We start from the raw sequence: 23,456 nt of genomic DNA, 5'->3' as shown, positions 1-23,456 counted from the left end.
AAACTAATGGGCTCAGAAATGCATTAGGATTTTAGCATGGTTTAAATGTTGAGAAAGTGATCTGATAGAGCTACTCATTTCTAGCTGGCTCGGGGCATCAAGCTTTCCATTCTCTGGCTAGCTGGTAAGTGAGAATCATCAATCAGATTGCTATTGACATTTGTTGCCTGGTGGCACCAAGAATGGAAACAAAAAGTGCTTTTAAATACTCCAACAAAATCTGAGGAAAACATGTTTTAGTTGTGATTAAATTGAATTTCCAGGCTGGAAGAAAAGTAAGGAAAGATTAAATTAAATGTCAACCAGCCTGGGATCATAGCTATACCATTGAATGCTCCAGTAGAACTCAGCTGAGTCTTTCATAGCTAAACTATAAGTTATAAAAAATTCAAGAATTTTCTGATCTATGGAGAAATGAAAATAAAAAATTATACAAACTAACATTAAGGCGATTTCCTGAAGAATACTCTTCAGAAATTCAAGATAGAATAACAAGTCCTAAGAAGAATAATTGGAATAAACTTTTGTCTTATTATAAAATTATTTCAATCAGCAAAAGACAGAACCTTTTGTAACAAAAATATTTAGATAAAAAATGGAGAATTCTGTTACCAAACAGGTGCTCAATCAAGGAATCCAAAACATATGGATAGACAGAAACATCTAGCTATTGAATGATGACTTCATTCTGGACACATGTTCTGTGACACCGAAACATCTAACTCCTGGGGAGTTAGTAAGTGTTTTAGTAAACTACTTTTGTTTGGGCTAATATACAAAATTTACAAAAATTTTATGTCTAAAATCAGATAAAAATTAGGTAGCTTTATTAAATCGACTTATTTTAGTGTTATCCAGATTCAGATATGGATTTGGCTTCATGTAGTATCACTCTGCATCATATTTATCTATTATGTATGAAATATGGGCTCAGTGAGCAGTGAGAAAAGTAAGAAAGAAATTGGAGTGCAGGGACTAGTGAATAAGAAAGAGTCATTAAATCTCTATTATTGATGAGTTTCAGGTGTGATGAATTCTGGTGGATTACTGTCTTAAACTAGATGCTTAGAACACAGTAGGAATTCAGATACTGTCCTTGCCTTCAAGAGTATTAATACTGTATTTATTCCTCTTACATTTTTGAGTTCTTATTCCATGCCAAGTTCTTTACATGAATAAATTCATTTAATTATCACAACAGCTCTATGCCATAGGCATTATTACTTTCATTTCAAAGATGAAGACATTTAGGTGGAGAGAGTTGAAGAAATCGTGCCCAAGCTTGCAAAGCTCATAAGTCAGGGATGGGGCTATGAACAGTCCGATATAGATCTGGAACTCATATTTTAACCACATATCTCTGTACTTCTTCTAGTTGAACAGAATATTCTCTTCTGTATTAAGAAGGTAGTTAAATTGTTTTAAGTGTGTGATAAACATGTGTAAAAGACACAGTGAGCACTTATACTCAATTTTATAGGGAGAGAATGGAGAACCAGACTTCATAAAAGCACTAATTATATTTCCTTCTATGACAAATTACAAAATTGATACATAAAGAAAAGGAAAATATGTAGTTTGACTTCAGCATAATATTTCACTTAATATAGTTTCATAGTATCATCACACAGGTAAATATATTTGTGTTTCATAGTCCTAAGTCTCTATTTCCTGTTGAGTGGGTGATGTAAAAGTAGAAAGTGTACTACCAGAGTCTTCTGTATTGTGGAAAAGGAATCACAAACCAGCTAACAATTCTGACAATTTACAACAATAACTCTGATGAATGTGTCGTAGGTTGCATTACTTTCACTGTTTCGTAGCTAAATGACTTCTGCATAATGGAATCAGATGCAAAGGTCAATGAAAAGGTGAAAACCTAACAGAAGGCCCTCATATTAGGGGTAATAGAAGGTACTTTTTCATTTATGCATTGAATGAAAAATATGTGTTGCAATGATATCATGCTAAATACTGTAAATAAAACTGGGATTAAGGTCCACAAGGACTGTAAAATTATTAATCCCTGCACTTGAGAGGCAAAGGAAGAACTGAGGAAAGAGTGGGGTGGAGAATATTTTGAAAATGGTATTAGAATCAGGATTGCCCTACTGCAATAAGAAGAAGGTTTCAAAAAGGAATGGAATATCAACATTATCACTTGCTGAAGAAAAGAAAATGAAACCCCCAAATATTCTGAGGTGACTGAGTAGTGATTAACAAAGTATACCACAACTTCCAGGATTTTTGTGGCACAGAATCCAGATCATAATCGTCAATAGATTCAGTGGGACTGACACTCAGAAAAGGTTAAGCTGCCCCAGGACAATGGTTTTGTGAAAAATGTTGAGAAACACATTCTCCTGGCTTTGGCTTTCTTGGATTCCTGAATGAATAAATGAGTGACATAAATCTGTGTCATAATTTTTTTGCAAGATTAATTTCTATAAAGAGAATTCTGAGGGATTAATTTGGTTTTTTTTTCCCCTTCAGATTCCAATAAGAGGTCTTTTATCATGATTACATGCTTGAACATATTTCCAGGCACAATAGGATACTCAATGGCTATATTCAGAAGAGAAAAATGCCTTCTGTAAACTCTTATAAGAAAAATGATTATTTGAAAAAATACATTAACCATTCATAATGTGTAAGGCAAACTGCTAAGTTTTATGAGAAGTATGAAGATGCTTATCTCTAAGATTTATTTCCTATTCACTCCTACAGTGAGGGTGTGGCCACTGGTGATCTCAACTTTATTTCTTTTTTTAATTTGCATACTTATTGTATATTGAAACAGTTTTCATCTTATTTTATTTTTATTTTATGGCTGATTCTGGTGTCATTCTTTTTTTTTACATCTTTATTGGAGTATAATTACTTTACAGTGTTGTGTTAGTTACTGCTGTACAACAAAGTGAATCAGTTATGTATACATATAACCCCATATACCCTCCTTCTTGAGCCTCCCTCCCACGCTCCCTATCCCAACCCTCTAGGTCATCAAAAAGCATCAAGTTCATCTCCCTGTACTATTTAGCAGCTTCCCACTACCCATACATTTTACATTTTACGCTAGCATTGACATATATAAATATGTCAGTGCTACTCTCTCACTTCATCCCAATGTACCCTCCCCCCCCTCCCTGGTGTCCTCAAGTCTGTTCTCAATGTCTGCACCTTTATTCCTGCTCTGCCACTATGTTCATCAGTACCACTATTTTAGGTTCCATATATATGTGTTAGCATACGGTATTTGATTTTCTCTTTTGGACTTACTTCACTCTGTATGACAGACTCTAGGCATACACTACAAATAACTCAGTTTCATTCTTTTTAGGGCTGAATAATACTCCATTGTATACATGCACCATATCTTCTTTATCCATTCATCTGTTGATGGACATTTAGGTTGCTTCCAAGTCCTGGATATTGTAAATAGTGCTGCAAAGAACATCGTGGTACATATATATTTTGAATTATGGTTTCTCAGGGTATATGCCCAGTAGTAAGATTGCTGGGTCATATGCTAGTTCTATTATTAGTTTTTTAAGGAACCTCCATAATGTTCTCCATAGTGGCTGTATCAATTTACATTCCCACCAACAGTGCAGGAGGGTTCCCTTTTCTCCACACCGTCTCCAGCATTTAATTTTTGTAGATGTTTTGATGATGGTCATTTTAACCGGTGTGAGGTGATACCTCATTGTGGTTTTGATTTGCCTTTCTCTAAATATTAGTGATGTTAGGCATCTTTTCATGTATTTGTTGACCATCTGTATGTCTTCTTTGGAGAAGGGTCAACCTAGGTCTTCTGCCCATTTTTTGATTGGATTGTTTGCTTTTTTGATATGGAGCTGCATGAGCTGCTTGCATATTTTGGAGATTAATCCTTTGTCAGTTGCTTTCTTTGCAAATATTTTCTCCCATTTGGAACATTGTCTTTTTGTTTTGTTTGCTTATGGTTTCCATTGTCAGTGCAAAAGCTTTTAAGTTTCATTAGGTCCCATTTGTTTATTTTTGTTTTTATTCTCATTAATCTAGGAGGTGGATCAAAAAACATCTTGCTGTGATTTATGTCAAAGAGTGTTCTGCCTATGCTTTCCTCTAAGAATTTTATACTGCCTGAGCTTACATTTACGTCTTTAATCCATTTTGAGTTTATTTTTGCGTATGGTGTTAGGGACTGTTGTAATTTCATTCTTTTACTTGTAGCTATCCAGTTTTCCATCACCACCTATTGACGAGGCTCTCTTTTCTCCATTGTATATTCTTGCCACCTTTGTCAAACATAAGGTGACCATATGTGTGTGGGTTTATCTCTGGGCTTTCTATCCTGTTCCATTGATCTATATTTCTGTTTTTGTGTCAGTACCGTACTGTCTTGATTACTGTAGCTTTATAGTATAGTCTGAAGACAGGGAGCCTGATTCTTCTAGCTCTGTCTTTCTTTCTCAAGATTGCTTTGGCTATTCAGGATCTTTTGTGTTTCCACACAAATTGTAAATATTTTTTGTTTTAATTCTGTGAAGAATGCCATTGGTATTTTTTTTTAATTTTAACATCTTTATTGGAGTATAATTGCTTTACAATGGTATGTTAATTTCTGCTATATAACAAAGTGAATCAGCTATACATACACATATATCCCCAAATCTCCTCCCTCTTGCATCTCCATCCAATCCTCCCAATCCCACCCCTCTAGGTGGTCACAAAGCACTAAGCTGATCTCCCTGTGCTATGCAGTTGCTTCCCACTAGCTATCTCTTTTACATTTGATAGTGTATATATGTCCATGCCACTCTCTCACTTCATCCCAGTGTACCCTTACCATTCCTCTGTCCTCAAGTCCATTCTCTACATCTGCATCTTTATTCCTGTCCTGCCTCTAGGTTCTTCAGAACCATCTTTTTTTTTTTTTTTTTAGATTCCATATATATGTGTTAGCATATTGTATTTGTTTTTCTCTTTCTGACTTACTTCACTCTGTATGACAGTCTCTAGGTCCATCCACCTAACTACAAATAACTCAATTTCTATTCTTTGTATGGCTGAGTAATATTCCATTGTATATATGTGCCACATATTCTTTATCCATTCATCTGTTGATGGACACTTCAGTTACTTCCATGTCCTGGCTATTGTAAATAGGGCTGCATTAACATTGTGATACATGACACTTTTTGAATTATGGTTTTCACAGGGTATATGTTCAGTAGTGGGATTGCTGGGTCGTATGGCAGTTCTATTTTTAGTTTTTTAAGGAACCTCCATAATGTTCTCCATAGTGGCTGTATCAATTTACATTCCCACCCACAGTGCAAGAGGGTTCCCTTTTCTCCACACGCTCCCCAGCATTTACTGTTTGTAGATTTTTTGATGGAAGCACTCAGACTGGTGTGAGGTGATACCTCAATGTAGTTTTGACTTGCATTTCTCTAATGATTAGTGATAGTGAGCATCCTTTCATGTGTTAGTTGGCAATCTGTATGTCTTCTTTGGAGAAATGTCTATATAGGTCTTCTGCCTATTTTTGGATTGGGTTGCTTGTTTTTTTGGTGTTGAGCTGCATGAGCTGCTTGCAAATTTTGGAGATAAATCCTTTGTTAGTTGCCTCATTTGCAAATATTTTCTCTCATTCTGAGGGTTGTCTTTTCATCTTGTTTATGGTTTCCTTTGCTGTGCAAAAGCTTTTAAGTTTCATTAGGTCTGATTTGTTTATTTTTGTCTCATTTCCATTTCTCTACAAGGTAGGTCAAAAAGGATCTTGCTGTGATTTACATCATAGAGTGTTCTGCCTATGTTTTCCTCTAAGAGTTTGATAGTGTCTTGCCTTACATTAAGGTCTTTAATCCATTTTGAGTTTATTTTTGTGTATGGTTTTAGGGAGTGTACTAATTTCATTCTTTTACATGTAGCTGTCCAGTTTTCTCAGCACCACTTATTGAAGAGGCTGTCTTTTCTCCACTGTATATTCTTGCCTCCTTAACCAAAGATAGGGTGACCACTTGTGCGTGGGTTTATCTCTGGGCTTTCTATCCTGTTCCATTGATCTATATTTCTGGGGTTTTTTGTCAGTACCATACTGTCTTGATTACTGTAGCTTTGTAGTATAGTCTGAAGTCAGGGACCCTGATTCCTCCAGCTCCATTTTTCGTTCTCAATATTGCTTTGGCTATTCGGGGTCTTTTGTGTTTCCATACAAATTGTGAAATTTTTTGTTCTAGTTCTGTGAAAAATGCCAGTGGTAGTTTGATAAGGATTGCATTGAATTTGTAGATTGCATTGGGTAGTATGGTCGTTTTCACAATGTTGATTCTTCCAATCCAAGAACATGGTATATCTCTCCATATCTTTGTATCATCTTTAATTTCTTTCATCTGTGTCTTATAATTTTCTGCATTCAGGTCTTTTGTCTCCTTAGGTAAGTTTATTCCTAGATAAATTTTTATTATTTTTGTTGAAATGGTAAATGGGAGTGTTTCCTTAATTTCACTTTCAGATTTTTCATCATCAGTATAGGAATGCAAGAGATTTCTGTGCATTAATTTTGTATCCTGCTACTTTACCAATTTCATTGATTAGCTCTAGTAGTTTTCTGGTAACATCTTTAGGATTCTCTATGTATAGTATCAAGTCATCTGCAAACAGTGACAGCTTTACTTCTTCTTTTCCAATTAGAATTACTTTTATTTATTTTTCTTCTCTGATTGCTGTGGCTAAAACTTCCAAAACTATGTTGAATAATAGAGGGGAGAGTGGGCAACCTTGTCTTGTTTCTGATCTTAGTGAAAATGGTTTTAGTTTTTCACCATTGAGGATGATGCTGGTAGTGGGTTTGTCGTATATAGCCTTTATTATGTTAAGGAAAATTCCCTCTATGCCTACTTTCTTGAGGTTTTTTATCATAAATGCGTGTTGAATTTTGTCAAAAGCTTTCTCTGCATCTATTGAGATGATCATATGCTTTCTCTCCTTTAATTTGTTAATATGGTGTATCACATTCATTGATTTGCGTAGATTGAAGAATCCTTGCGTTCCTGGGATAAACCTCACTTGATCATGGTGTATGATCCTTTCAATGTGTTGTTGGATTCTGTTTGCTAGTATTTTGTTGAGGATTTTTGCATCTATGTTCATCAGTAATATTGGCCTGTAGTTTTCTTTCTTTGTGACATCTTTGTCTGGTTTTGGAATCAGGGTGATGGTGGCCTGTAGAATGAGTTTGGGAGTGTTCCTCCCTCTGCTATATTTGGAAGAGTTTGAGAAGGATAGGTGTTAGCTCTTCTCTAACTATTTGATAGAATTTGCCTGTGAAGCCTCTGGTCCTGGGCTTTTGTTTGTTGGAATATTTTTAATCACAGTTTCAATTTCAGTGCTTTTGATTGGTCTGTTCATATCTTCTATTTCTTCCTGGTTCAGTCTTGGAATGTTTTGCATTTCTAAGAGTTTGTCCATTTCTTCCAGGTTGTCCATTTTATTGGCATACAGTTGCTTGTAGTAATCTCTCATGATCCTTTGTTTTTCTGCAGTGTCAGTTGTTACTTTTCCTTTTTCATTTCTAATTCTATTGATCTGAGTATTTGCGTCTGTTTTTTGATGAGTCTGGGTAATGGTTTATCAATTTTTCATCTTCTCAAAGAACCAGCTTGTAGTTTTATTGATTTTTGCTATTGTTTCCTTAATTTCTTTTTCATTTATTTCTGATCTGATCTTTAATAATCTTTCTGTCTGCTAACTTTCTAGATTTTCTTCTTTCTCTTATTGCATTAGGTGTAAGGTTAGGTTGTTTATTTGAGATTTTTCTTGTTTCTTGAGGTAGGATTGTATTGCTATAAACTTCCCTCTTGTAACTGCTTTTGCTGCATCCCATAGGTTTTGGGTCATCTTGTTTCATTGTCATTTGTTTTTAGGTATGTTTTGATTTCATCTTTGATTTCTTCAGTGATCTCTTGGTTATTTAGTAGTGTATTGATTAACCTTTATGTGTTTTTATTTTTTACAGATTTTTTTCCTATAATTGATATCTAGTCTCATAGTGTTGTGGTCAGAAAAGATCCTTGATAACGAATTCATTTTTCTTAAATTCACCAAGGCTTGATTTATGACCCAAGATATGATCTATCCTGAAGACTGTTCCCTGAGCACTTGAGAAGAAAATGTATTCTATTGGTTTTGGATGGAATGTCCTATAAATATCAATTAAGTCGATCTTGTTTAATGTAACATTAAAGCTTGTGTTTCCTTATTTGTTTTCATTTTGGATGATCTGCCCATTGGTGAAATTGAGGTGTTAAAGTCCCCTACTCTGCTTGTGTTAATGTCGATTTCCCCCTTTATGGCTCTTAGCATTTGTCTCATGTATTCAGGTTCTCCTATGTTGGGTGCATAAATATTTACAACTGTTATATCTTCTTGGATTGATCCCTTGATCATTATATAGTGTCCTTCTTTGTCTCTTGTAATAGTCCTTATTTGAAAGCCTATTTTGTCTGATATGAGAATTGCTACTCCAGCTTTCTTTTTATTTCCGTTTGCATGGAATATCTTTTTCCATTCCCTCACTTTCAGTCTGTATGTGTCCCTTGGTCTAAAGTGTGTCTCTTGTAGACAGCATATATATGGGTATTGTTTTTGTATCCATTCAGTCAGTCTACATCTTTTGGTGGAGCAATTAATCCATTTACATTTAAGGTAATTATTGATATATATGTTCCTATTACCATTTTCTCAATTGTTTTGTATTTCGTATTGTAGGTCTTTTCCTTCTCTTTTGTTTCCTGCCTAGAGAAGTTCCTTTAGCATTTGTTGCAAAGCTGGTTTTGTTGTGCTGAATTCTCTTAGCTTTTGCTTGTCTGTAAAGGTTTTAATTTCTCCATTGAATCTGAATAAGATCCTTGCTGGGTAGACTAATCCTGGTTGTAGGTTTATCCCTTTCATCACTTTAAATATATCCTGCCACTCCCTTCTGGCTTGCAGAGTTTCTGCTAAAAGATCACCTGTTAACCTTATAGGGATTCCCTTGTATGTTATTTGTTGTTCTTCCCTTGCTCTTTTTAATATTTTTTCTTTGTATTTAATTTTTGATAATTTGGTTAATATGTGTCTTGGCGTGCTTCTCCTTGGATTTATCCTGTATGGGACTCTGCACTTCCTGGACTAGACTGACTATTTTCTTTCCCATATTAGGGAAGTTTTTGACTATAATCTCTTCAAATATTTTCTCAGTCCCTTTCTTTTTCTCTTCTTCTTCTGGGAACCCTATTATTTGAATGTTGGTACCTTTAATGTTGTCCCAGATGTCTCTGAGACTGTCCTCAATTCTTTTCATTCTTTTTTCTTTATTCTGCTCTGTGGTATTTATTTCCACTGGTTGATCTTCCAGGTGACTTATCCGTCCTTCTGCCTCAGTTTTTCTGCTATTGATTCCCTCTAGAGAATTTTTAATTTCATTTATTTTGTTGTTCATCATTGTTTGTTTGCTCTTTAGTTCTTCTAGGTCCTTTTTAAATGTTTCTTTTATTTTCTCCATTCTATTTCCAAGATTTTGGATCATCTGTACTGTCATTACTCTGAATTCTTTTTCAGGTAGACTGTGTATTTCCTATTCATTTGTTTCCTCTGGTGTGTTTTTACCTTGCTCATTCATCTACTGTGTGTCTTCTCATTTTGCTTAACTTACTGTGTTTGGGGTCTCCTTTCTCAGGCTGCAGGTTCGTAGTTCCTGTTGTTTTTGGTGTGTGCCTCCAGGGGCTAAATTTGTTTCAGTGGGTTCTGTATGCTTCCTGGTGGAGGGGACTCTTGCCTGTGTTTTGGTGGATGAGGCTGGATCTTGTCTTTCTGGTTGGCAAGACTGCAACCGGTAGTGTGTTTTGGGGTGTCTGAGACCTTATTATGATTTTAGGCAGCCTCTCTGCCAATGGGTGGGGTTGTGTTCCTTGTGTAGGTAGTTGTTTGGCATAGGGTGTCCAGCACTGAAGCTTGCTGGCTACTGATTGGAGCTGGGTCTTGGCACTGAGATTGAGATCTCTGGGAGAACTTTTGTCATTTGATATTATGTGGACCTGGGATCTGTCTGTTGGGCCCATGTCCTGAACTCGGCTCTCCCACCTTAGAGGCACATGCCTGACACCCAGCTGGAGCCGAAAGACCCTGTCCGCAACATGGCTCAGAATAAAAGGGAGTAAAAAAGAAAGAAAGAAAGAAAAATAAAATAAAATAAAAAAGTTATTAAAATAAAAAAATTATTAAAAAATATAAAAAGTAATCAAAAAAGAAAGAAAGAAGAAAGAGAGCAACCAAACCAAAAAACAAATCCACCAATGATAACAAGCGCTAAAAACTATACTGAAAAAAAAAAAAAAATACGGACAGACAGAACCCTAGGACAAATGGTAAAAGCAAAGCTATACAGACAAAATTCCACAAAGAAATTAAATATACAAACTCACAAAAAGAGAAAAAGAAAAAAAAAAATATATATATATATATTTTTTTTTTAAAAAGGAAGAGAGCAATCAAATCAATAAATAAATCTACCAGTGGTACTAAACTCCAAATACTAAGCTAAGATAAACATAGTACCAAAAACAAATTAGATGCAGAAAGCAAACCTCAAATCTACAGTTTCTCCCAAAGTCCACCACCTCAATTTTGAGATGATTCATTGTCTATTCAGATATTCCAGAGATGCTGGGTACATCAGGTTAATTGTGGAGATTTTTTCTGCTGATCCTGAGGCTTCATGGAGAAATTTCCCTTTCTCTCCTTTGGTCACCCACTCCAGGGTTTCACTTTTGGATTTGGCCCCACCTTTACATGTAGGTCACCTGAGGACGTCTGCTCTTCACTCAAACAGGATGGGGTTAAAGGAGCAGCTGATTAGGGGGCTCTGGCTCACTCAGGCCAGGCGAGGGAGGGGTATGGAATGTGGGGCTAGACTGTGGTGGCAGAGGCTGGCGTGGTCTTGCACCAGCCTGAGGCATACCGTGCGTTCTCCTGGGGCAGTTGCCCTGGATCACAGGACCCTGGCAGTGGTGGGCTCACAGGCTCCTGGGTGGGGAGGTGTGGATAGTGACCTGTGCTTGCACACAGGTTTCTTGGTGGCTGCAGCAGCTGCCTTAGTGTTTCATGCCCGTCTCTGGGGTCCATGCTGATAGCCTTGGCTTGTGCCCATCTGTGGAGCTCGTTTAGGCAGTACCCTGAATCTCCTCTTCTTGCACACCCTGAAACAATGGTCTCTTGCCTCTTAGGCAGGTCCAGACATTTTCCCGGACTCCTTCCCCGCTAGCTGTGGTGCACTAGCCCCCTTCAGACTGTGTTCACGCAGCCAATCCCAGTTCTCTCTTTGGGATCTGACCTCAGAAGCCGGAGCCTCAGCTCCCAGCCCCCATCTGCCCTGGCAGGTAAGCAGACAAGCCTCTCAGGCTGGTGAGTGTGTGTTGGCACTGATCCTCTGTGCGGGAATCTCTCCACTTTGCCCTTTGCACCCCTACTGCTGCACTCTCCTCTGTGCGTCAGAAGCTTCCCCACCCCCCGCCATCCCCTGTCTCCACCAGTGAAGGGTCTTCCTAGTGTGTGGAAACTTTTCCTCCTTCACAGTTCTCTCCCAGAGGTGAGGTCCTGTCCTTATTCTTTTGTGTCTGTTTTTTTCTTTTTTCTTTTGCCCTACCCAGGTACGTAGGGACTTTCTTGCCTTTTGGGAAGTCTGAGGTCTTCTGCCAGTGTTCTGTAGGTGTTCTGTAGGAGTTGGTCCACATGTAGATGTATTTCTGATGTATTTTTGGAGAGGAAGGTGATCTCCACGTCTTACTCCTCCGCCATCTTGAAGGCCTTGGTAACTGCTCTGTGTTCTTTCGCCATTGGTCATTTGGTAGGGATTACATTGAACCTGTAGATTACTTTGGGTAGTATAGTCATGTCCACAATACTGATTCTTCTAAGACAGGAACATAGTATATCTCTCCATCTGTTTATGTCATCTTTGATTTCTTTCATCAGTGTTTTATAGTTTTCAGAAAACAGGTCTTTTGCCTCCTAGGTATTTTATTCATTTTGTTGTGATGGTAAACAGGACTGTTTCCTGAATTTTTCTTTCTGATCTTTCATTGTTAGTGTATAGGAATGCAAGTGATTTCTGTGCCTTAATTTTATATACCGCAACTTTACCAAATTCATTGATTTAGATGGTTTAGAAGTTTTCTGGTGGTATCCTTAGGATTTTCTATGTACAGTATCATGTCATCTGCAGTGACAGTTTTAATTCTTCTTTTCCAATTTGTATTCCTCTTATTTCTTTTTCTTCTCTGATTGCCGTGGCTAGGACTTCCAATATTATGTTGAATAATAGTGGGAAGAGTGGTCATCCTTGTCTTGTTCCTGATCTTAGGGGAAATGCTTTCAGTTTTTTACGATTAAGAATGATTTTTTTTGTGGGTTTGTCATATATGGCTTTTATTATGTTGAGGTAGTTTCCCTCTATGCTCACTTTCTGGATAGTTTTTATTATAAATGGGTGTTGAATTTTTTGAAAAGCTTTTTCTGCATCTATTGAGATAATCATATGGTTTTTATGTTTTGTTTTTTAATATAGTGTATCAGATTGATTGTTTTGCATATATTGAAGAATCCTTGAATCCCTGGGATAAATCCCACTTGATCATTGTGTATGATCCTTTTAATGTGCTGTTGGATTCTGTTTGTTAGTATTTTGTTGAGGATTTTTGCATCTATGTTCATCAGTGATATTGGTCTGGAGTTTTCTTTTTTTTGTGACATCTTTGTCTGGCTTTGGTATCAGGGTGACGGTGCCCTCATAGAATGAGTTTGGGAGTTTTCCTCCCTCTGCTATATTTTGGAAGAGTTTGAAAAGGATAGGTGGTAGCTCTTCTCTGAATGTTTAATAGAATTCGCCTGTGAAGCCATCTGGTCCTGGAGTTTTGTTTGTTGTAATATTTTTAATTACAGTCTCAATTTCATGACCTGTGATTGGTTTGTTTATATTTTCTAATTCTTCCTGGTTCAATCTTGAAAAGTTGTACCTTTCCAAGATTTTGCCCATTTTTTCCAGGTTGTCCATTTTATTGACATATAGTTGCTTATAGTAGTCTCTTATGATCCTTTGTTTTTCTGTGGTGTTAGTTGTAATCTCTCCTTTTTCATTTCTAATTTTATTGATTTGAGTCCTCTCCCTTTTTTTCTTGATAAGTCTGGCTAAAGGTTTATCAATTTTGTTTATCTTCTCAGAGAACCAACTTTTAGTTTTACTGATATTTGTTATTTTTTTTTTTTCATTTCTATTTCATTTATTTCTGCTCTGATCTTTATGATGTCTTCCCTTCAACTAACATTGTGTTTTCTTTGTTTTTCTTTTCCTAGTTGCTTTACTTGTATGGTTAGACTGTTTATCTGAGATTTTTCATGTTTCTTGATGTGAGCTTCAGTTGCTATAAACTTCATTCTTAGAACTGCTTTTGCTGCATGCCTTATGTTTTGGATCATCGTGTTTACATTGTCATTTGTTTCTAGGTATTTTTTTTTATTTCTTCCTGATTTCTTCAGTGATCTCTTGGTTATTTAGAAGTTCACTGTTTAGCCTCCATGTATTTTTGTTTTTTACAGTTTTTTTCCCTGAAATTAATTTATTGTAATCTCATAGTGTTGTTGTTGGAAAACATGCTTGATATGATTTCAATTTTCTTAAATTTCCCAGGCTTGATTTGTGACCCAAGATGTGATCTATTCTGGAGAACGTTCTGTGAGCACTTGAGAAGATAATGTATTCTTCTGCTTTTGCATGAAACATCCTAAAAATATCAATTATGTCTGCCTGGTTCATTGTGTCACTTAACGCTTGTGTTTCCTTTTTTATTCTCTGTCTGGATGATCTGTCTATTGGTGTAAGTGAGGCGTTAAAGTCTCCCACTATAATTGTGTTACTGTTGATTTCTCCTTTTGTGGCTGTTAGCATTTGCCTTATGTATTGGGGTGCTTCTATGTTGGATGCATAAATATTTATAATTGTTATGTTTTCTTCTTGGATTGATCCCTGATCATTATGTAATGTCCTTCCTTATCTCTTGTAACAGTCTGTATCCTAAAGTCTATTTTATCTGATATGAGTATTGCTACTCCAGCTTTCTTGTGATTTCCATTGGCATGCAATATCTTTTTCCATCTCTTCATTTTCAATTCTGTATGTCTCCCTGGGTCTGAAATGGGTCTCTTGCAGAGAGTATATATAAGGGTCTTGTTTTTGTATCCATTCAGCTAGACTGTGTCTTTTGGTTGGAGCATTTAATCTATTTACATTCAAGGTGATTATCGATATGTATGTTCCTCTTACCATTTTCTTAATTGTTTTGGGTTTGTTTTTGTGGTTCTTTTTCTTCTCTTGTGTTTCCCACCTAACAAAGTTCATTTAGAATTTGTTGAAAAACTGGCTTGGTGGTGCTGAATTATCATAGCTTTTGCTTGTCTATAAAGCTTTTCATTTCTGTGTCGAATCTGAATGAGATCCTTGCTGGGTAGAGTAATCTTGGTGTAGGTTTTTCTCTTTCATCACTTTAAATATATCTTGCCACTCCTTTCTGGCCTGTAGAGTTTCTGCTTAGAAATCAGCTGAGAACCTTGTGGGGATTCCCTTGTATGTTATCTGTTGCTTTCCCTTGCTGCTTTTAATATTTTTTCTTTGAATTTAATTTTTGTTAGTTTGATTAATATGTGTCTTTCATATTTGTCTTAGGGTTTATCCTGTATGGGACTCTCTGCACTTCCTGGACTTGAGTGGCTATTTCCTTTTCCATGTTAGGCAAGTTTTCAAGTATAATCTCTTCAAATATTTTCTCAGCCCCTTTCTTTTTCTCTTCTTCTTTGGGAACCCTATAATTTGACTGTTGGTGTATTTAATGTTATTCCAGAGGTCTCTGAGATGCCCTCAATTCTTTTCATTCGTTTTTCTTAATCTTCTCTTTGACAGTTATTTCCACCATTTTATCTTCCAGTTCACTTATCCGTTCTTCTGCCTCAGTTATTCTGCTATTGATTCCTTCTAGAGTATTTTTAATTTCAGTCATTGTGTTGTCCATCACTGTTTGTTTGTTCTTTAGTTCTTCTAGGTCCTTGTTAAAAGTTTCCTCTATTTTCTCCATTCTGTTTCTGAGATTTTGGATCATATTTACTATCTTTACTTGAATTCTTTTTCAGGTAGCTTGCTTATTTCATCTTCATTTATTTAGTCTTGTAAGTTTTTTACCTTGCCCCTTCATCTGTAACATTTTTTTGTCACATCATTTTTTTTTTTTTTGGATGGGTGGGGCTGTATTCCTATCTTACTGGTCCTTTGGCCTGAGGTGTCCAGCACTGATGTTTGTGGGCAGTTGTGTAGAGCCGGGTCTTGGTGCCGAGATGAGGACCTCCAGGAGGTCTCACTCCAATTAATATTCCCTGAGATCTGAGGTTCTTAGTCCAGTTGTTTGGACTTGGCGCTCCTACCACAGGAGCTCAGGCCCAACCCCCAGTATGGGAACCAAGATCATGCAAACTGTGTGGCACAGCAAAAGAAAAGAAAAAATGGAGCAGTACAATAACAAAGAATAAAAATAAAATAAAATTAGAAAGATAAAACTAAATTAGGTAAAATAAAAATGTAATTGGAACAACAACAACAAGTTAAATCAAAACCACAACAGAAAAAAAGAAAGACAATAAAGAAAAAAAGGGAACAAGCCAAAAGGAGCAGAACAATAACAAACTATGAAGAATAAATTAAAATTAGACAAATAAAAATTTATTAGATAAAATAAAAATATAAACGGATCAACAAAAAGGTAAAACAGAATCCCAATCTAGAAGAATAAAACAAAAAATGACCATAAAAGGCCTTGGATATGGTGGGGTGGAGCTTAAGCAAGAGGTGGAACTTAGGCAGGGATGGAGTTTAGGATGGGGAGGGACCTAGGTGGGGGTGATATTCAAGTGTGGAGTAGGGCCTAGGTTTAAGACCTCCATGGAAGGGGAGATACAGCACAATCAGAGGGGACCTCTGGAGTGTGGAGTTCTGGAGTTTGGAGGTAAGGCCTTGGGTGAGGGTGTGTGGGTGGGGTTTAAGCCCAGCGCTGTTGGAGCAGGTCTCAGATGAGGTCTCCAAGTGCTGTGTGTAGAGGTAGGGACCTGGGTGGGGGTGTTGGGTCGGGGCTTGGGCTCTGCATGGCAGCAGGAAGGGCAAAGGACTAAGCCTGGGAGCCCAAGAGGCTCCCCAGTGCTGAAGTGGACAGAGAAAACACTGGCCACACTCCCTTCCATTCCTCTGCCCCCCTAAGTGTCTCCCCTGTCATTGCTGGACCCCTACACCTGTCCTGCCAGGTGTAGAAACTCCTCCCCTCCCCCAGCTGCCCCTCAGGGGTGCTGGTCCCATAGGCTTAGCCTTTAGTTTTGCTCCCCCTTCCCTTCCTCCCACTCCCTCAGGACCTGCATGGCTGGAGGGAGCCTCAATGGGCAGAGGATAAGGCACGGGATCTCAGCAGGCTCCCAGGGGCCCAAGTGGGCAGGGGAAACACTGGCCAAACTCCCTTTTGATCCTCTGCACCCCCAATGGTCTCCCCCTTTCCCTCTCCAGGAGAGGAATCCCTTCCCCTCCCCCAGCTGCTCCTCAGGGATGCCAGTCCGTCCTGCCTCCACTTCTCCCCTCCCCACTCCCAGCTAGGTCCTACCTGGTTGCTGGGGTTCCTCCCATCCCGTTAGGTGTCTGAGGTCCCCCACCAGTGCCTGGTAGGTGCCCTAGTTGTGTGGAGATGCAAATTCTTAGTCCTCCTAGTCTGCCATCTTGACTCTGCACTTCGTGGTCTCAGCTTATGAAATAGAAGGGATCTTCTATTCCATCCCTATGAAAACTTATGCTGATATTCTTAAATTTCATTGAAATGTTGGTTATTTGGGGTTCTCAGGGATAAATGCATATTCTTATTTATTTGAAAATCTATCTATCTATCTATCTATCTATCTATCTATCTATCTATCTATCTATCTATCTATCACAACTATCTATTATATTTAGCCCAGCATCTAACTCTTCCTTAACAGGATAATGGGGAAAAAGGGCAGAAGGAAGTCCTAGATCATCTCAAGATGATAAGATTAAAGCAAAGATAACCAAATTTTAGAACAAACCTTCCTTATGTAAATGGAATTAAAAGAACATGCAACATTTTTGTATATAGAGGCATAATATAAATTAATCATACAACCACAAATAATATGAGGACAATAACCAAGGAACAAAAATATTACAATAATTGCTTAATTTAAAAGATGACCAAAAGTATAATATATGTTAAAATAAGCTAAAATTCTCCCTTTCTAACCTGATCAATAATGAGAGTTAATACAGAAAGAAACCAAACATGTTTATATTAGGTCTTTTTTCCCCTGTGGCAACCTCCAGCTTCTTCCCCACAGGGAAGAACACTAGAAGTTAGGAAATTCCAAACTTCTAGAAGTCAGAGTCCTCTGAAAATACAAATCAAAATATAGTCTCCACTAGGATACTGCTACTTAAGACTCAAGAACCAGGAAATAATTTTCTTCATTTCAAGAACCAGGAGAGAAGGTAGGAAATGCATCCAACCATACTTCTTCATTGCTCCCTGAGAAATTATAAGAGAGATGAGGATCTCATTGTAACATAAACATCAAGGATAATCACTCTTGTGCATCCATGTGATTTCTAAATATTTGAATATTTATTACATTTGTTAGCATCTGGCCTAGTTTATTGATGAATTTACTTCTTGTTTGAGGTTCTATTCTTTTGCTTTGTTAAATATATATGCAAACTTGGATGTTGGTGGTAATGAAGTGTTAACATTTTCATTGTAATTGTACTAACTAAAGATTAGACAACATCTTGTAAGCTAGATGCTTCAAGTTTAAGCAGGGACCCAGATAAAATCCTGTTATGACTTTGTACCCAATGTTCCAATGAATTGTTTATATTAAAACATATACATTTGTACTGGCAGGTTAAAGATTTTGAATATTTATGATTTGAGAAAATGGAGATACTGGTTAAATCATACACATATATTGTTAAAGTATGTGTTGGTGTTCCCCTACCATAAGAGAAAGCCTTATGAAATTACAAGTGCTTTACTGAGGAGCCAGTATTATTTCCTCAGCATGAGTTTTAATGACTGTAATCCTATAGTCAGTGAAGTCATCATGTATCTGACCAGGGATCTATCAAAGATTTCCAGGGCCCTGGAACTTTTATCTCATCCTACTTGCTCATGCCTAAAATTCTCATCAAATTTTGAACTGTGTTCAATTTCCTTTGAGAGTAAATGTAGTCTAGATTTTTATAAGCTTCTTATACCTTGAAATTAATCAAATCTCCAAAAGCAATTTTTAAACCAAAGAAGGATGACGAAATAGCCCAAAGCCTCCAGATTGAGGAAAAGTAAACGTGGGCAGAAGGAAAAGGCTAAGACAAAAGAAGGCTAAGACAAACCTGCATTTAGCCTAGTGGTTCTCCCTGGCTTTGCTTCATATTCACCTGGAGATTTGAAAACAATACTGATGCGTGGGCCCTTCCTCTGTCTAGAGGGCTTTCAACACGTCACATAGATGCTTCTGATACATGGCTAGTATGAGAATCACTGCTTTACATACTGAATCCTTGGCTTCTCCTGAGGTAAGCCAAATGATTTGGCATTTATTCCCACACTACATGGTGAGCTTCACTTACAGTCCTCTAACCATTTAATAAATATTTCATGTAAAATAAATTTGATGCAGTTCTTTTGAGAGAAAATTACTTTTTCCCCCAAAAATGCCATTCAGTAAGCATCAAGGTTGGTGAAAACATGAAGAATGTAAACATCACCAAATGCATGCATGAACTGTCACTGTCACTAAAGTGGAGGGATCCAGCTGATATAATTCCACAACAGAAAATGCAGCAAGGGATTTTTTTTTTTCCCCTGAATGCCCAAAGCTGAGGAAGAAGAAGCTGAAAATGCAAGTCTTTGTATCCTCCAATACATGTTATGAAAACCCCTGGAGTTTTTTGGATCCTTTGTAATAGAGGGAGAGAAAAAGAAAGAAAAAAAGAAATAAAGGGATCTGACAACACAACTATAAAGATGGCAGATGCTGAATGTAACATGTACTGCAAGAGTATTTATCAGAGCAAAGCTAATGTTTTAACAGGTAAAATGTTCTCATTAAACTCTAATAAAATTTAGCTTCCTAAAAGAAGTAAAGCCATTTTTATCTCCCTAAGTCTTCAGAGGAAGCTCCGTTATCAGAATCAAATTCTTCTAATTCAGCTACTCCACAGAGAAATCTAAAATTCCAAAGCAGGATTTTATTCCTGTGAATACATTTTTTCTTAGAAGTTATTTTTACATGTTAAAGACAATAGTATGGTGCAAATGCAGTTGGAAGCCTTGAAGAATGGTCTGTTATTATCTGGCATTGTCTATAATTAATATCAATTAGAATCTATTAAATTTAATAGACTTTGAGTTATTGAGTTTAATTCAATTTCAATAAATTTCAATTAAGTGAAATTTGTTTCCATTACTTTTATTAATTTCAGTCACTTTCAATTACCTTCAATTAATTTAATTTACTGGCAATGTATGTTCAGGTAATTCCCTATTACTTTCAATTAGTTTCTGTTCATTTCAATGGGTTTCATTTGTTGCTAGCTGATTTCATAAAAATAAATGTGCAGCTATGATATAGGTTCTATATTCTACAGTCATACAAACTAATTAGCTCTACATTCAAACTTACTGTAACACAATTAGAACACTATTCAATCTGCATACAATCAGTATTAACTTCTACTCATCTTCTCCCTGGGTTGATGTATCTGAGAAGCCTAGCCTGCTATGGAGAGTCTGGCATTTGCAGAGATGTCAGAACTTTCAATTGATTGATTCATTGATCCATTGCCTCTGCTTTGTATCTAGAATCTGTGAGGTGTTGGAGGTAATAGAGGTAAAAGAAAGTACATTTAGGAGACTACAGCAGGACTTCCCCCAAACAATTACACTGATGTTTGATGGAATGACTTGGATATGTCTTATTCACTATGGTACTCACAGCATGAACACAATACTTCACAGACTAGGTATTCAACAAATCTCATGAATCTTTTCTGAAGCTGTCAGTAAAATCGGTATTTAGGTGGAGAAGCAGGATAATCAGGACAATTCTGGGTCTCACACTTAGTTATGGACATGTTCTCTCTATGGAAGGAAAAACTCGTAAAATTATCAATTATTAGTGTCAGAGGGAAAAAATCAGACAGCGTGTAGTCTAATATTCTGCCATTTAAGTTTTTGCAGTCAAGTAAGTGATGTATTTAATGGGCATATTGCATTACTAATTCTACAGGTAACAACCTTACCTGTTCAACCTAGGGAGCATCTGCATTGAAAAACTATCAACACATAGCTTGTAGAGCACTTTAGCCTCTGTGAACATATTTCATGCTTCTAAGAACCTTATGAAGAAAACGGTGCAAATTTTGTTATTTGCTTTGAGAAATTAAACTATATTGTGGTGAAATCGTTCTTTCAATAATGGATAACTAGGCAATGGTGAGGTTTAGGCAAAAGTAGTCATAATGACAGAAAAATCCAGACCTAGGGTAGTTTTGAGTGCTACTATTTAGGAACAGAAGCATTTCATATCTGTAGGTAAAAAAATCCAGACCACTCTCCCTAAGATGATGAATAAGTTCTGTGGTCCAAGCTATGCAAAGCAGGCAGCTTATGTGCCTTGGAGAGACACATAGAGCAAATGACTCACTTACTAGGCCTCCTGTTTCCTCCACTCAAGGCTTCCTTAGAAAAATGTACCTGTCTGAATGAAAGTGGCTGTTTGTGTGACAGCTAGATAAAGCACATTGCATGAATGGAGCATAACACCCTTCCAGAGGAGTGCCTGTTGTCTGTTGCCTGCAAGAAGAGATGGCTTTGAGCAGAGTTATTTGGCAGCAGGGCAATGCTCAAGCACAAGAAGACTTGGCGGATTCCCAACATATCTCTGGCAGAAAATTCACTGTGAGAATAGAGAGGAGGCTGAATCCAAATCAAGTTGTCAGAGCCCTTCAGCTAAGATGTGGGAGGTCCTGAGAGGGAAACCAGGGACTATTAAGGTCAAAAGGAAAACGGGCTAGAGGGAATGACAGAGTCATTTGAAATGAGCCTGGAGGAATCTCATCCTGGGAGATTCCCACTGGCAGGGATGACCCTTCCCCATAGTGGCTTGCTGAAAGCAAAAATGGAGACAAGAGAAGGTGTAGACCATCAAAAAGCCGAACATTTAGCAAATTGGGTCAGGGACTATAGACAACTAATCTATAATCACTTTGCCATTTTAAATTCTATTTCTCTAGACCTATCCTAAGTTAACATAATAAATATTTCCATAAATGTTCAATGAGTGTCCCTATGGCTCCCCAGGACATATTCTTTTCCCCATGTAATTGCTCCAAGTAATTCAAACTCCATGCTCTGTTCTTTCCCACATTGCCTCCCTCTCAACTCTCCACCAATCTGAATGTTACTCGTCCTCCAAGGCCTGTGGATATCAAGTGTTAAGTCTTTCCAGAAATCTCCCTCACTGATATCAGTGAACTTCAATGCACATAAATTTATCAAACATTTATTGAGGTCTGAGTACATGTCAGGAAAATGAGAATTAAATTGTGTCCTCAACTCTGTTATGCTCTGGATTTCTCAATATAATAGGGGCAATAATATAAAAACCTTCTGTTATTTTCTAAATATTCATTTTATTTCCATGTATACTTGTTAAGTTTTTGATCATTTGAATCTAAGTATAGATTCATGTGGTCTGCCGTGATCATGGTTTCTTCTTTGTATGGGGTGAGGGGAGGTACACATGAATCGTCAGAGCCAAAAAATATGAGAGAATTTCTTATGTCAAATAAACACAGTTCTGTCAAACGATGATGAAAGAGTATAACATTGACCTTCGGACAAGATATCAAAACTAAATGAAGTATATCAGGGACCTGTAAATTTTGAACCCAGAGATGTCTTTGGTTTCTTAGAAAAGTATGGCACTCACAATATGAAGGCAAGGAGTCAGAAGAAAGTAACCAGAGATGCAAAGACATTGTTCAACTCTCTGGGCCAAGTAAGTGTTCAGTTACCTCAGGATTAGAAACATGAACTTTGCAAGCTTTTCTACCTGTCGGTAATTGTCTTCATTCTGTTAGTCTTTGGTATTGGGTCAAGTTTATACTTATGTTTTCTTTCCCCTGTTTCTAATTTTGGAGCTCATCTTAACTGTAAACATAGGAAGACAGAAAAGGGTATATGTCTCTGCTTAGCCTAGTTTTAAATCAGGAATAGAAACAATGTCTTCCTGAAAAGTGTTATAGACAGTAGCAGCAGAAATCACAATAAGAGAACCCCTAGGAGAAGGTGGAACCAAAAGAAGAGGCTGGGGGCTATTTATTAAGACCCTTCTGCCTACCTGGATTGTTCTTTGACCAAACAAACATTGGAGAAAAATGAGTGTGTAAGTTTAATATGAGGGACTTTCCATTACGAAGATTTCTGCTGCCTTTTAAACAAAATGAGATCTTTGTGATATATGGGTGATAGAAGCATACATGTGCTTAAGGGTTTACAATTCATTTTTGTGTGTATTTAAGCCATGAAGGGTGGTTATTGTAACAGGCTCTCAGTTGGCCTCCCTCCCTTCTGACACTCTCTCCTCTAATTTTTTCAGCAAACAGTTGGTGGACTCATCTCCATTAATAGTGCCTTTGTCATGTCACTGCCAAAATCATAAACTTCCATTTAGCTTTATTTCCTACCACTTCACTTTCAAAAACTCCTACTAGACTCATTGGGTCTTTTCATCCTTCTCATCTATCCATTACTTCTCATCTCTGAATTCACAGACCCACCTTCTCACTCTGATTCTCACATCTTTCCATTCCCTCTAAATGCTTTATCTCCTCCATTCTTGCTTCTTAAGCTCTATGAATCTTCTAAAATTGTACAAAAATTTGCTTTTTCTTAAAGCTGATGATGACTATACAACCTTCCATTCTTGGGACCATCCCTACAAGCACAGATGATAAAGCACTGGTATAATAATGTCAATATGCCACGTTGAATTCTTTAATTACAAGGAGATTGATAACTGCCACAAGGAGGATCCTTGACTTATATACCTTCTGCATACTTTTCAGACCATATCAACAATGAAAGATGGCAGAAGTCCTCTCAGTATCTTCTGAAATACCTGCTTTCTTCCATCTCAAGGAGGGTAAGGCAATGTGTTATTGAAGTGATTAGACTAAAATCTGGCATGGATCAAAAGGCACCTGTGTTTGATGAGAAGGGATCAGTTAGCTTGAATGTCCACATCCACTGGATACAAATTTGTATATTTTTTTCTGC

The sequence above is a fragment of the Balaenoptera physalus genome, assembly GCF_965194825.1.
Source record: "Balaenoptera physalus genome assembly, chromosome: 12".
Classification (NCBI taxonomy): domain Eukaryota; kingdom Metazoa; phylum Chordata; class Mammalia; order Artiodactyla; family Balaenopteridae; genus Balaenoptera; species Balaenoptera physalus.
Note: the sequence above shows the minus strand (reverse complement) of the source record.